Genomic DNA, 12,837 nt, shown 5'->3' on the forward strand with positions numbered 1-12,837 from the left:
CCATGCACTGTTTTAGTCAGTGGGAATTCTTTGGAGACAAAGACATATAAGGCCCATGCTCTCCTGGGTTAGATGTGTGCTTTTCAATATAAAATGGAACGTTTTTCTTATGGTATTGTCTTTTCTCTGACTGTTCATTTAAGATAGGACCCTTCTTGATCCCCGGAGGACAGACTGGTGCTATAAAGAGCCAGGATAGTAAATATTTTTGGCTTTGCAAGCCATACCATCTGTTGCAACTACTCAACTCTACTGTTTGTAGCTCAAAAGTAGTTATAGACCATTTGTAAATAAATGGGCGTGACTGTGTTCCAATAAAATTGTATTTACAAAAACAGGCATTGGTCCTGATTTGGCTTGTAGACCATAGATTGCCAAACTCTGGCCTAGCAGATAATAGATATTCAAATAAATACTGGTTGAATGGATGAATTTTTAAAGCCTGGAATTTGAAGAAGAAACTATACATGAATACTTGTATGAACTGTCATTCCTTCAAATGCTCATCTGTTCCTTTTCACACAGGTGTAGAGAAGCCCAAACTGACATTCAGGTCAGCCCCATAGGATCTCATAGACACCAAGGGTTGAGGCACAAAGGGATTTTGCCATGAGACCCATAACCTAAGCCTGGATTAGGAAAAGCAGTTCAAAAAGTTCCAAGTATACAGATCAGAATTTGTAGGAGATCAGGAATTCAGGTTAAGAACTTAGGAACAAAGGGACAGTGTGTCAGTTTTAGCAATTGATTTTATATACCATGCTTCATCAACTATAAGATACCATTTATGGAGGGAAACGCTGCCAATTAAATAATGAAACACCCTACTTGTAAAATGCATCCGAATTTTGGAGGTGTAAAATGTGGGGGGGAAAAAGAATGCCAGAGAACTGATAAAATATCATAAATTTCCTCATTCATTTGTCCAGAAAACAAACCAAAGCAAAGTACCATTTATACAGTGCCTATAAGTCCTAAGCACTTTCCATAAATATTCCTGTGCAATCCTCACATCCATTTAAAGTGGCTCATTATCCTCTCTGCTCTCTACACACCTGCCTCCCTAAACACTTTTGGTTTGTTGGACAGGCCATTCTCTTCCCCCCACCAGGTGCCTTGAGAATATTATTGCCTCTCTCTGCACCCCTAGCCCTTTCCCACAGTTCATCCCTACACAGCCTTCAGGCATCTGCCCTCTTGTCTCTGTCTCAAGAAAACATTTTGTAAGCAAGATGCTCATGTTAGTATAGTTCAGCAAATCTAAGATGTCATTAACTCTAAGACACACAACTATTATACCACTAAGAAAGAAAACCACACTGACAATTAAATCATGACCCACTAGCAGACATAATACACACCTCAGTTTCACAGATGTTAAAATGTGGGAGGAAAATGTATGCTTTGGAACTGATGAAATCTGTAGTTTGATGCAAGTCAGTGATTTTCAGAAAGACTTGACATATGTGCTGAAAAGTAATGTCACCTTCCACACTATTTGTCTTTCAGAACAATGGATGAGATGAAGAAAATTTTATTCACAGGAATTCCTAGGGAAGCTACAAACAGCGGGAAGACTCAGAAAGCCTGCTCCTTGTTGGAGAACTTGGAAGGTAGAGGGAGAAATATGAGCAGAGAGTAAGCAAGGGTGGTGGCGGAGGGAGAGAAAGTCAGCTAATAGCTGCCAAGATAATGGGAAGTTCAGGAAGCAGTTGAAAATCTTCCTCTAGGAGAGCCCCAAAGCTGGATTAAATCTATAGGCTAACCAGCCCATAATGGACTTCAAAACAAAACAAAACAAAACAGGGGCACATGGGTGGCTCAGTTGGTTAAGTGTCTGACTTTTGATTTTGGCTCAGGTCATGATCTCACATTTCATGAGATCAAGCCCCTCGTCGGGCTCCATGCTTTCTGCATAGAACATGCTTGGGATTCTCTCTCTCCTCCCTCTCTGCCTCTCTCTCTCTCTCCCTCTCAAAAATAAATAAGTAAACTTAAAAAAAAACTGGCAGAGGAGACTTGAACTCTGGTAAGCTCAGGGCAGGATCAAGATGACCAACATGAATTCAGCCATGGGATTCTGTGGAAGTCCAGCGTGGAACTGAGAACACAGTGGGAAGAGCCCCACATTTGCTCAAGTGTGCAGCTATAGGGTTTCAGCCACATTAATCTCCCAGAGCAGGAGGTGGATTTGAGGTGATCCAGGACACATAGGTTCATCTTCTACCTGCTTGGAATCAATTTAGGGATGCATAGCTGGTAACCACTAATATTTGCTAGAAATATTAATGCTGTGTGCTATAGACTGAATGTGTGTCCCCGAAATTCATATGCTGAAACCCTAACCTCCAATGTGATAGTATTTGGAGGTAGGACCTTTGGAAAGAAATTAGGTCTAGATGATGTCATGAGGGTGAAACCTCCATGCTGAGATTGATGCCTTTATGAGGAGATGAAGAGACCAGAGCGAGCATGTGCTTGTGCTCGTTCTCTCTCTCTCTCTCTCTCTCTCTCTCTCTCTCTCTCTCTACCATGTGAGCACACAGCAAGAAGGCAGCTATCTATAAACCAGGAAGAGCGTCCTCACCAAGAACTGGACCATGCTGGCATGCTGATCTCGCACTTCCACATCCAGAAATGTGAGAAATCAATGTTTTTGCCTAAGCCACCGAGTCCATGGTATTCTGTTATAGCTGTCCAAACTGACTATGACACTGTAATTTGCTATCACAACAAAATGTCTTCACGAGACCCAGGCACCTCTGACAATGAGTGACCAAGCTCCCCTGTACAGGTACACACATCCAAGCTGAGGTGGCAGAATGAACGTGCTTTCCAGCCAAGTTACTCTCACGTTGACTTCAAACAGAAACGAAAGCACAGAGTGTCTTCCTAATGGGGCCCAGGAAATTAACCCCAGCCAGGAGGGAGACACAGAACACTCCAAAAAGCAGAAGATGTGAGCTCGGGCTCTGGTCTGTTTACATTCCTCCTAAGTGTAGGTAGCAAGGGCTCAGTGGCATGGGTTGGCAGCCCCAGACAGACAAAATCCTCTAGCACTAGAGGGCTCTAGACTGACACAGGGGTTCAGACACAGGATGGCTAGCTAAGGGTGGGCAGGTAAGGTACCTGCATAAAGGAAGCCAGGTGGGGGCTGCGGAAGCCCCATTTAAAGGGAAACCAGAATCAGAACTTGGTGAGTATTACCTCATGAGGCAGTAACCACGTACTCCCAGATTTTCCTATGAAAGAGATAAATTGAATTCCGATGTCCATGGTAATTTTCTGGATCTTTAAATATTGGCAACTAATTTAATTTTCTTCATAATCCTCAGAGACTAGTCTGAAGAATTGATTTCTCCATCAGGTTTCCCGTTTACCATCTCCAGGCAGGCCTTTCAGGGAAGTGTAGCCCTCTGCCTCACCTTCCTATCCTTACAGGACCCTTCTGTAATCACTTCAGGTTAAAGGCCACAGAAGAGTAGTGTGACTAAATGTACACTATGATGCTTAAGGCAGGGATAGAGGAACTAATAGAGGATGCTGGTCACTACCTGGTAGCAAGTGCAATTGATTGTTCCATCTCAAGGGCTATCTTCCACCAATTCTCAGGAAAGTCAGAAAAGGGCAGGGTGGGGATCCACACAGACAGCAAACAGTGGCCCTGGCAGCAGGAAGAGGCTATTTGAGGATTTTAAGGCAGTAAGGCACTCAGTCTACTTGGGAACTAGAGGAACACCGAGGTGGCTGGATCAGGGTAAATGGGTAAGAGTGGTGGGAGATGAGTCTGGGGTAGTAGGCTAAAGCCAGACCACAGGACCTGGGGGCACAGCCAAGTGAATGGGCTTTGTCCAAGAGCTGTGGGGAGTTATTGGATAGACAGAAGCAGGGGCACGACCTGACTTGATTTGTGTTTCACAAACATCACTTTAGAACAGGGCTTCTCCACATATGTCCAGACAATTCTTTGTTGTGGGTGCTGTCCTGTGCACTGTAGGACGTTTAGCAATATTCCTGGCCTCTACCCACTAGATGCCAGGGAGTGTAGCAATCCCCTCCCCTACTGTAACAAACAAAAATGTCTCCAACATGTCTAAGTGTCCCTGGGGGGCAAAACCGCTACAGTTGAGAACCACTGCTTTAGACGATGGGTCCAAAGGACACCAATGGTTGTGAGACCAGTTAGAAGGTGCTTACAGAAATCCAGGGAAGAAAGAGTTGTGACTTAAACTAGGGTGTAGTCTCGAGAATAATAATCATAGTTGCTAGCTTGCCTTACAACTATTAGCACCATGTTACAGAAGAGAAAACTGAGGACAGAGAGCTTAAGAGACTTGTCTCCAATGGGACAGTCAGGACTCAAACACAGGCAGGTGGGATATATTTTGGAGCCAGAATCAACAGGACATAGTGATGGTATAAGGTGGAAGAAGACAAAGGGGAATGGCAAGGCTACTCTGGTTTGGGACATAAGTAATGGTGGGGGACGTGACATTTACCGAGTAAAGAATGCTAAGAGGAACAGATTGGGTGGGGGGCCAGAGGAAGTAAAAAATTCCATTTTTGAACAATGTTACATTTGAGGTTCCCATAAGACATCCAAGTAAAGGAACCACATAAGGAGTTGGAGTGGCTTAGAATTATTCTGGATAAAAATCCTGGATTCATGCCCATTTAGAGTTTTAGTTCCAGTTGTGGGTAAGATCATCTACATAGAATGAAGAACAAGAAGGCAAGCTGTATAAGTTTCCTATTGCTTTTTCTGTTCCCTTTCGCTTTCTGCTCCTCTCCTGAAAAAATCATCCGGCAGACTAGCAACTCTTTTAAGGAGATATAAAGTCCAAGTTTGGCCCTTCAGTCATTCCACCCTATGCCATTATTCAAGAGACCACCATTATTTGGCATTTTCTTTCCAGGAGACCTGTAACTCAGAGAAGTAGGAAAAGCTCTTGTTTTTCATATTCCAGGCCATAAATAGCTCTCAAAAGCTCAGATTGGTTAAGTAGAGGTGGTATAATTAGTGACTAAGAATTCCATCTCTGAAGCCAGAATACAAGGGCTTGAATCCCAGCTCCATAATATATCAGCACATGAACTTGGGGAAGTTACTTGAGCTCTCCAACCTCAGTTTCCTCATCTGTAAAATGGGCTTCACAGTAGCTCCTAAAGCTTGGTGGCTTGTTACAAGAGAATACATGGACATAGCTGGGTGCCTTGTCCATAATAACAACTAAATATTAGTTGTTCTTATTAATTCAGATGAACTATAACTAAATGGGCCATGTTGCTTGTAAAATTTTTGAGCGAAGTCAATTCAAAGCACTGACAGACCGAGAAAATAACGACAGTCCCTCAGCCTAATTGGGTAGAGAAATGCTAAAAGGAGATGAATTTCTACAGTGTGAGAAGATTGTGGTTACCCATGTGGTCAGATGCTGTCAAGAGCCCTGAAAGAGCTCTTTGCCTCATCTTCACACTTCATATTTCCTAATGCATAAAATCCCATTTGCATAGGACAAAGCCTTCCATTCCTGTGTTCAAGGGTTTGGGGAGGACAAAGATGATTAATTTGATCCCCACGAAGTATAACAAAAGCAATCAAGAGGTAAGAGGCAAACCCCAAAAGATAAATCTCAGCTCCTTCTCAGATCTGTGGACAAGGAATAATGTCCTTGCTTTTGGACAATAAATGAATTGTTCCTTTGGAGCTGAGATGATAACAGAGATACAGGCCTGGGAATTAAGGCTGGACCACAGAGGCTGTCATTTCTACTGTGTGTCAGAACCACCAAGTGAGATTCTGAATGATCCCTATCATTCAGGTAGGGCCCCACTCTCAGAGATTCTGAGCCAACTGGTGGGGTACAACCATTCTGCAGTACTGTTTGGCAGTTTCTTACAGAGTAAACATACATCTGCCCTCTGATCCAGAAAATTCACTCCTAGGTATACACTTAACTGAAATGAGTGCTCACGTGCGTCAAAAGACATGCACAAGAATGTGCATAGCAACTTCATTTAGAGTAATACAAAAATTGGAAACAACCTAAATGTACGGTAGAATGGCCAAATAAAACGTAGTAGCTGCATGCCACGGAACAGGACACAGTAACGGAAAAGAGCAAACCTCTGATACAACAGCATGGATGAACCTCACTCATAACATTGAGTGAAACAAGCCAGGTACAAGCGTATCTACTACACGATTCTATTTACATGAAGTTCAGAAATAGGCAGGACTCATCTATGGTGATAGAGGACAGAAGAGTGGTAACCCCAGGGGGAAGGTGGTGAATGGGAGGTATGCTTCTGAGGTGCTGGGAATGACTTGGGTAATGGTAACAAAAGTGGATACATAGGTAAAGATTCATTATGTTGTATACTTAAGATTTTTGCTCTGTGTGTGTATATTTATTTGTTTATTTTAAATCTCCATTGCAAATAACCTTTAAAATCTTAAAATTATAAGTGATATGGCCAGAATTGAGAACCATTACCACCAGGCTACCATGACTGCCAGGGTATTTTTCTCTTATCCACCCCCAGCTTTGTCCTTAAGTAGCAAATTTAACCATGTCATTCTCTGCTCTTACAAAACCAACCATGAAGCTTCTGTGAGGCCGACAGAGACAGCACTAAGTGCATCATTTAAAATTCCTAGTAACACTATTATCTTTACTAATTCAACTTTCCTGCACTCCACAATTGTTTGTGGGAGTTGAGAATTCTCTTGTCAGACTTTAAACTCTGCAGGTGAGGCCCATGTGTCCAGACAGAAATCTATGGCATAAACAGTTGACCTCTTACCATTCCCCTGGGTTAGAACGTTCCCTCTCTTCACTGCAACTCCAAGCAAGGAATTATGAAATATTAGAACTATGTAGGAGCCTGAGAAATAATACACTCTGAGGTCCAGAAGGGTGAAGTAATTTGTACTATGTCACCCACGAAATCAGTAGTCTCCTGACACTCTCTCTACCTTGAGGCCCTGACACTTTGCCATTAATGTGCATTTCTGAATATAGAAACACCGTCCCCAGTGCTACCTGATAAACAATGCAAACGATAGCAGAGGTCTTGGAAGGTTCGGGTTTTGTCTACTGAACATTTTTGCACACAGGCATTAGCTAAAAAGGCAAACTCTTTAGCGTTACCCTCTGTTGATATGGCACCAATAATGCTAGGACCCTCATGTGTGTCCAGTCACTCTCCATCTGAGGGTGCCAGACTACACCAAACTCTCTCAATCTGAAAAGTGAGGAGTGAAAGCAGGATAGAAATGTCACAGTGCAAAAGATACTGAGCAGATAAAGGGCTGTGATCTGAATTTGCCTCCCAGTTGACCTTAAATAAATCATTAATCAGTTTGCTAATCTATAAAATGGGAACAGGAGCTATGGTTCAAATATTTCACTCATTGGGGCACCTGGGTCGCTCAGTCAGTTAAGTGTCCAACTCTTGACTTCAGCTCAGGTCATGATCTCACATTCGTCAGATAGAGCCCTGTGTCGGGCTCTGTGCTAACAGTACTGAGCCTGCTTGGGATTCTCTCTCTCTCTCCCTCTCTCTCTCTCTCTCCCTCTCTCCCTCTCTCCACCTCTCCCCTGCTCTCTCTCTCTCAAAATAAATAAATAAACTTTAAAAAACCCAAATATTTCACTAATTATTATAAGTATAAAATGAGACAAGGTTTATAAAACTACCAAAAGCCTCTACCAAACACACAAGGCTTCCTCCTTTTTTTCATGCTACTAAATGTGTCTGTGAAGTCAAAGGAGGAGAACAGAGTTGGAAATGTGCTGATGGATGGTTTCTCTGCTAAAATATTTTCCAGCAAAAGACATCTTGTTAATAAGCTACTGTGTATACTATAACATATATTTCACAATTTATCTACCTCCTGCAGGATGTCAAAATAATTGGCCTATAATATTTCTAAAATATAGTCAGCCATCTCTGGATTTATTATGTGAATATACATTTGCATAATGATGACTGAATTTACACACCACGCAACTTTCCCGAATTTAGGCTTCCATTACTCTTCCATTACTTTCAAAATCACAAGTCTTGTTACAAAATGCAAGAGTCTCTAAGCAGGGTTACCATTTTCTTCAGCATAAAAATAAGTGATGGAGGCAGTGTTCCAACCGTTAGCCTGGAGATGAGAGATTAGTAACCGCTGATAACAAACTTGGAATTCTTCCTGCATCGGTCAGAAAAGACATGGTTACAGATTTGCTGCCCAACTCGGTCATGGCAGCAACCCTAGCCTCAGTAAGTTGGCAGAACACTTGAAGCAGAAGCATTGCTGCCACTACCATTTTATCTGCTGGTGGGAAAGACTCTGTCTACCCCAATCCAAGAGGGGTGGAAATAGGGAGGAGGGTGGCCCCAGTAGATCCTGAGCTGGCAGTGTCGACTGGCTGTCCCAAAGCCATTCCCAGCCCCATTCTCCCTTGATGCCTCACACTACAGAGAGTGAAATGTCAAGTGCTTTCACATATTCCCTTGCAGCTTTGTGCTACTATATGACCCAGCTGTGGCCATAAGACACAACTGAATTTTTACAATTTTTTTTGTCCAAAGGGTATATTTCATTAGAAATATACAGTCAAATCACTGTAGGTTTTTTGGAGTTTTTTGTTTGTTTGTTTGTTTTTAGTTTTAGAGCAAGAGCACAAGCAGAGGAGGGGGCAGAGGGAGAGAATCTTAAGCAGGCTCTATGCTTAGCACGGAGCCCATTGCAGGGCTCGATCCCACAACCCTGGGATCATGGCTTAAGCTGAAATCCAGAGTCGGACTCTCAACCAAATGAGCCACTCAGGTGCTCCAAAATCACTGTGATTTTAAAGTCTTTTGAAATAGTCTTGTCTCTGTACTTTTGCAACTAACTAAACCTTTAGACTTGTTTATTTTGTCTTTTTAGTTTTAAGAAATTCTTTTCAAATTTAATTTTGTTTAGAGCTATGTAAAATATTGACATGATTTCAAAGTCCAATCTACAAAACATAATGTAGCAGAAAATCCAATTTCTATCCCTGTCTCTTTATCATGGTTTCTTCCTTCTTCCAATGTGTAGATAATTTTAAAGTTTTTGGCTTATTTTTCCACTGCTTTGGGGTTTTTTTTCTTTTCTTTTTAAATAATTTTAGATTTACAGAAAGTTGTAAAGATAATATGAAAGTTTTCATATACTTTTTATCCAGTTTCCCTTAATGTTACATCTTACTTAACCATGGTACATTTTTCAAAACTAAGAAATTACCATTGGTATAATACTATTAACTTAACTATGAACTTCTTTCAGATTTTATTATATTGTTATTGTCCCAGTGATGTCCTCCTTCTGGGCCAGGATCCCATCCAGGATCCTGCACTAGATTTAGTTGTCATGACTCCTTAGTTGTCTCCAATGTGAGACGGTTTATCAATCTTTCTTTGCCTTCCATGATTTTGACACCTTTGAAAAGGACTGGCTAGTTATATAAAGTTCTTTGAGTTTAAATTATGGTTCTTCATGGTTAAATTCAGGTTATGCATTTTGGGTAAGAAAACCATAGAAGTGATGCTGAGAAGGTTCAGTGCATCCTATCAGGAGGTACACGATTCAATTAACGATTAATTCAATTTTGAGGTGGGGGTAGGGTCAGAGACAGAGAATCCCAAACAGGCCCCACACTGTTAGCACGGAGCCTGACTCGGAGCTCAAACCCACAAACCACAAGATCATGACCTGAGCTGAAGTCAGACGCTTAGCTGACTGAGCCACCCAGGCACCCCAAAACTTGCTTTTTTAAAAAGCTAGGTGATGAGTACGTGGGGGTCACTGTATTAGACTCTTTTGTCTGTGTTCGAAATTTCCATAACAAAGTTTTTTTAAACAGCTTTACTGACTGGGCGCCTGGGTGGCTCAGTTGGTTAAGCATCCAACTTCAGCTCAGGTCATGATCTTGGGGTTCGTGGGTTCGAGCCCGTGTCGGGCTCTGTGCTGACAGCTCAGAGCCTGGGGCCTGCTTCAGATTCTGTGTCTCCCTCTCTCTCTGCCCCTCCCTTGCTCATGCTCTGTCTCTCTCTGTCTCAAAAATAAATAAAACATTAAAAAAATTTTTTTAAAAACAGCTTTACTGAGGTATCATTCACATACTCTATCTGCTTAAACTTTTATCTGCTAATTTAACATCCATTATTAATTTGCCTAAAACAATTATTACTGTAGCTTTTGCCAAATGGCAAGTTTCTATTTCCATCATTCTTTCCATATTTATTATTAAAATCTCATCAAAAAAGAACTTCTTTTTCATTTATCATTTTACTCAATTATTTACTTATGTCAGTATGGATTCATGGATATTTATCTTATTCCATAGGTTATAATCCATTACTATCATTATTTGTTTTGTTGCTAGTATTTTCCCCATGTGGCCATTGAGGGCTCCTTCAGGTTGACTCACATGCTCTTTCAACCCATCCCCATGAGTTTTTAGCACTTTTGCTTTCTGACACCATATGATGTTTCATGTATTTTCCCTGCCCCAGCCCTGGAATCAGTCATTTCCCTAAGGAGTCCTGCTTCCTTTTACTGGAGAATGGTATTTTAAACCCAAAATTTGGGCACTATATGTGCTCCTTGTTACTGGGGTGTCACTGAACTTCATCAAAATGATTATTATTACTATTTTGCTCTACAAAAGGTATTGTTAAGAAAATGAAAAGACAAGCCACAGACTGATAAAAAATATTTCTAAAACATATATCTGATACAGAACTTGTTCCTAGAGTATTAAAAAAAACTTTTCAAAACTCAATAGTAAGCGCGTGTCTGGCTGGGTCATTCAGTAGAACATGTATCTCTTGATCTCAGGGTCATGAGGTCAAGCCCCACGTTGGGCATAAAGCTTACTTAAAAACACACACACGCACACCTGAATAGTAATAAAATAAACAACCCAATTAAAAAATGGGGCAAGAATCTGACTAGACTTCACCAAAGATACACGGGTGGCAAATGAGCATATGAAGAGATGCTCAACATTGTTAGTCATCTGAATGTGCAGATTACACCACAGTGAGATGATACTATACACCTGTTGAATGGACAAACTTGACAAACAAAAACTGACAGTACCAAGCACTGGAGAGGATGCAGAGCAACTAGAACTCTTATACCCTGCTGGAGGGGATGCAAAATGGCACAGAAGATGGCGTGGCAGTTTCTTACAAAGTTAAACATACGCTTCATGCACAACTCCGCAAGGCCACTTCTAGGAGTTTACCCAAGAGCAATACAAATTTATTATGTTCACACAAAAACCTTACATAAGTGTTTATATTGGCCTTATTCAGAAACACCAAAAACTGGAAACAACCCAAATATCCCCCATTGGAGAATATGTAAACAACTGATGCTCTCAAACAATGAAATCTACTTAGCAATAGAATGGAACAAACTAGTGAGAAAACAGAACGACACGGATGAACATCAACTGCATTATCCCAAATGAAAGAAGCCAGATGCCAAAGGCTACATCCTGTATGACTCCATTTACATGCCATTTTGCAAAAGACAAAACTATAGGGACAGAAAAACAGATAAATGTTTACCAGGGACTAGGGTGTTAGGGTACAAGATAATTACAAAAGAGCACCAGGGAATTTTTTAAGTCAATGGAAATGTTCTATATTTTGCTTGCCATGGTAGTTATGTAACTGTTAAATGTAGCATGTCATGGTGCTTACATGCATTTGTCAAACTTCATAGACCTATGTACGAAAAAGAATGAATTGCCCATATATAACCTATTCCTCAGTTTAAAAAAAATGGGGGGGGGGGGCAGGAAGGAAGGCAGATGAGAAATTCAAGTCACATCTCTGAAACTCCAGATTATCTATGTCTTGTCAAAGGCTGCCCACAACACTTAACAGGGTGCCATTTAAATTTTCTGTAACTTTTTGTGTTTCCGTGATCATAGGCCTGGAAATGGCCATGAATCATCATGTGGATAAAGTGGTTTGGACATTTGGAGCAGGGTTTTACAAAAAAAGATGAGAAGAGCGGCCATTCTTCTATGCTGATAAAAGGTGTAAGAAGTAAACCATGTTAAGAGGCTTAAAGGCCTAGAGCTCTGGCAATCTTAATTTAAGAGATGCAGGTGGGCCAATTACTCTCTTTGAATAAAAGGCAAAAAGTCTTCCCCAGCTTTGTTCAAGCCGGTGAGTCATTCTGAGTGAATCTGTTCAGGATCCCTCAAAGCATCAGGCACTGCTCATTACTGTGGCTGGGAAGAGGTGTCCGCCTGCTCCCAAGAGCTTTCTCTGCTCTGTCCCTCTCTAAACCTGAAGTCAGCTTTGTTTTCATCCTAATGCCTTTCTCCCCTCTCCCAATTAAATCCACATCTCTTTTATCCCTTACAGCCATTCTATCCTAATTAGGCCAGGCGTTTGCAAGCCGTGGCCCACCGGCCAAGTCCGTCCTGCTGCACGTTTTTGTACAACCTGTGAGTGAAGAATGGTTTTTCACATCATTTTAATGGTTGAAAAAAATCGAAAGGAGAATAACATTTCATGAAACATGAAAATTATATCAAATGTGAATGTCATTGTCCATAAACAAAGTTTTATTAGAACATAGCCCTGCCCATTTGTTTCTGTATTATCTATGACTACTTTAGCTCTCCAACAACAGAGGTGAGAAGCTGAAAAAAAAAAAAAAAAAAAAGGCCATGTGACTCACAGAGCCTAAAATATTTACTATTTGGCCCTTTATAGAAAAAGTTTACCGACCCCTAATTTAGGCGTTATCATTCTCTTGCCTGTATGTTGATGACCACACTGTAA

This window comes from Panthera onca, chromosome X (assembly GCF_046562875.1).
Source record: "Panthera onca isolate mPanOnc1 chromosome X, mPanOnc1 haplotype 2, whole genome shotgun sequence".
In the NCBI taxonomy this organism is placed as follows: Eukaryota; Metazoa; Chordata; class Mammalia; order Carnivora; family Felidae; genus Panthera; species Panthera onca.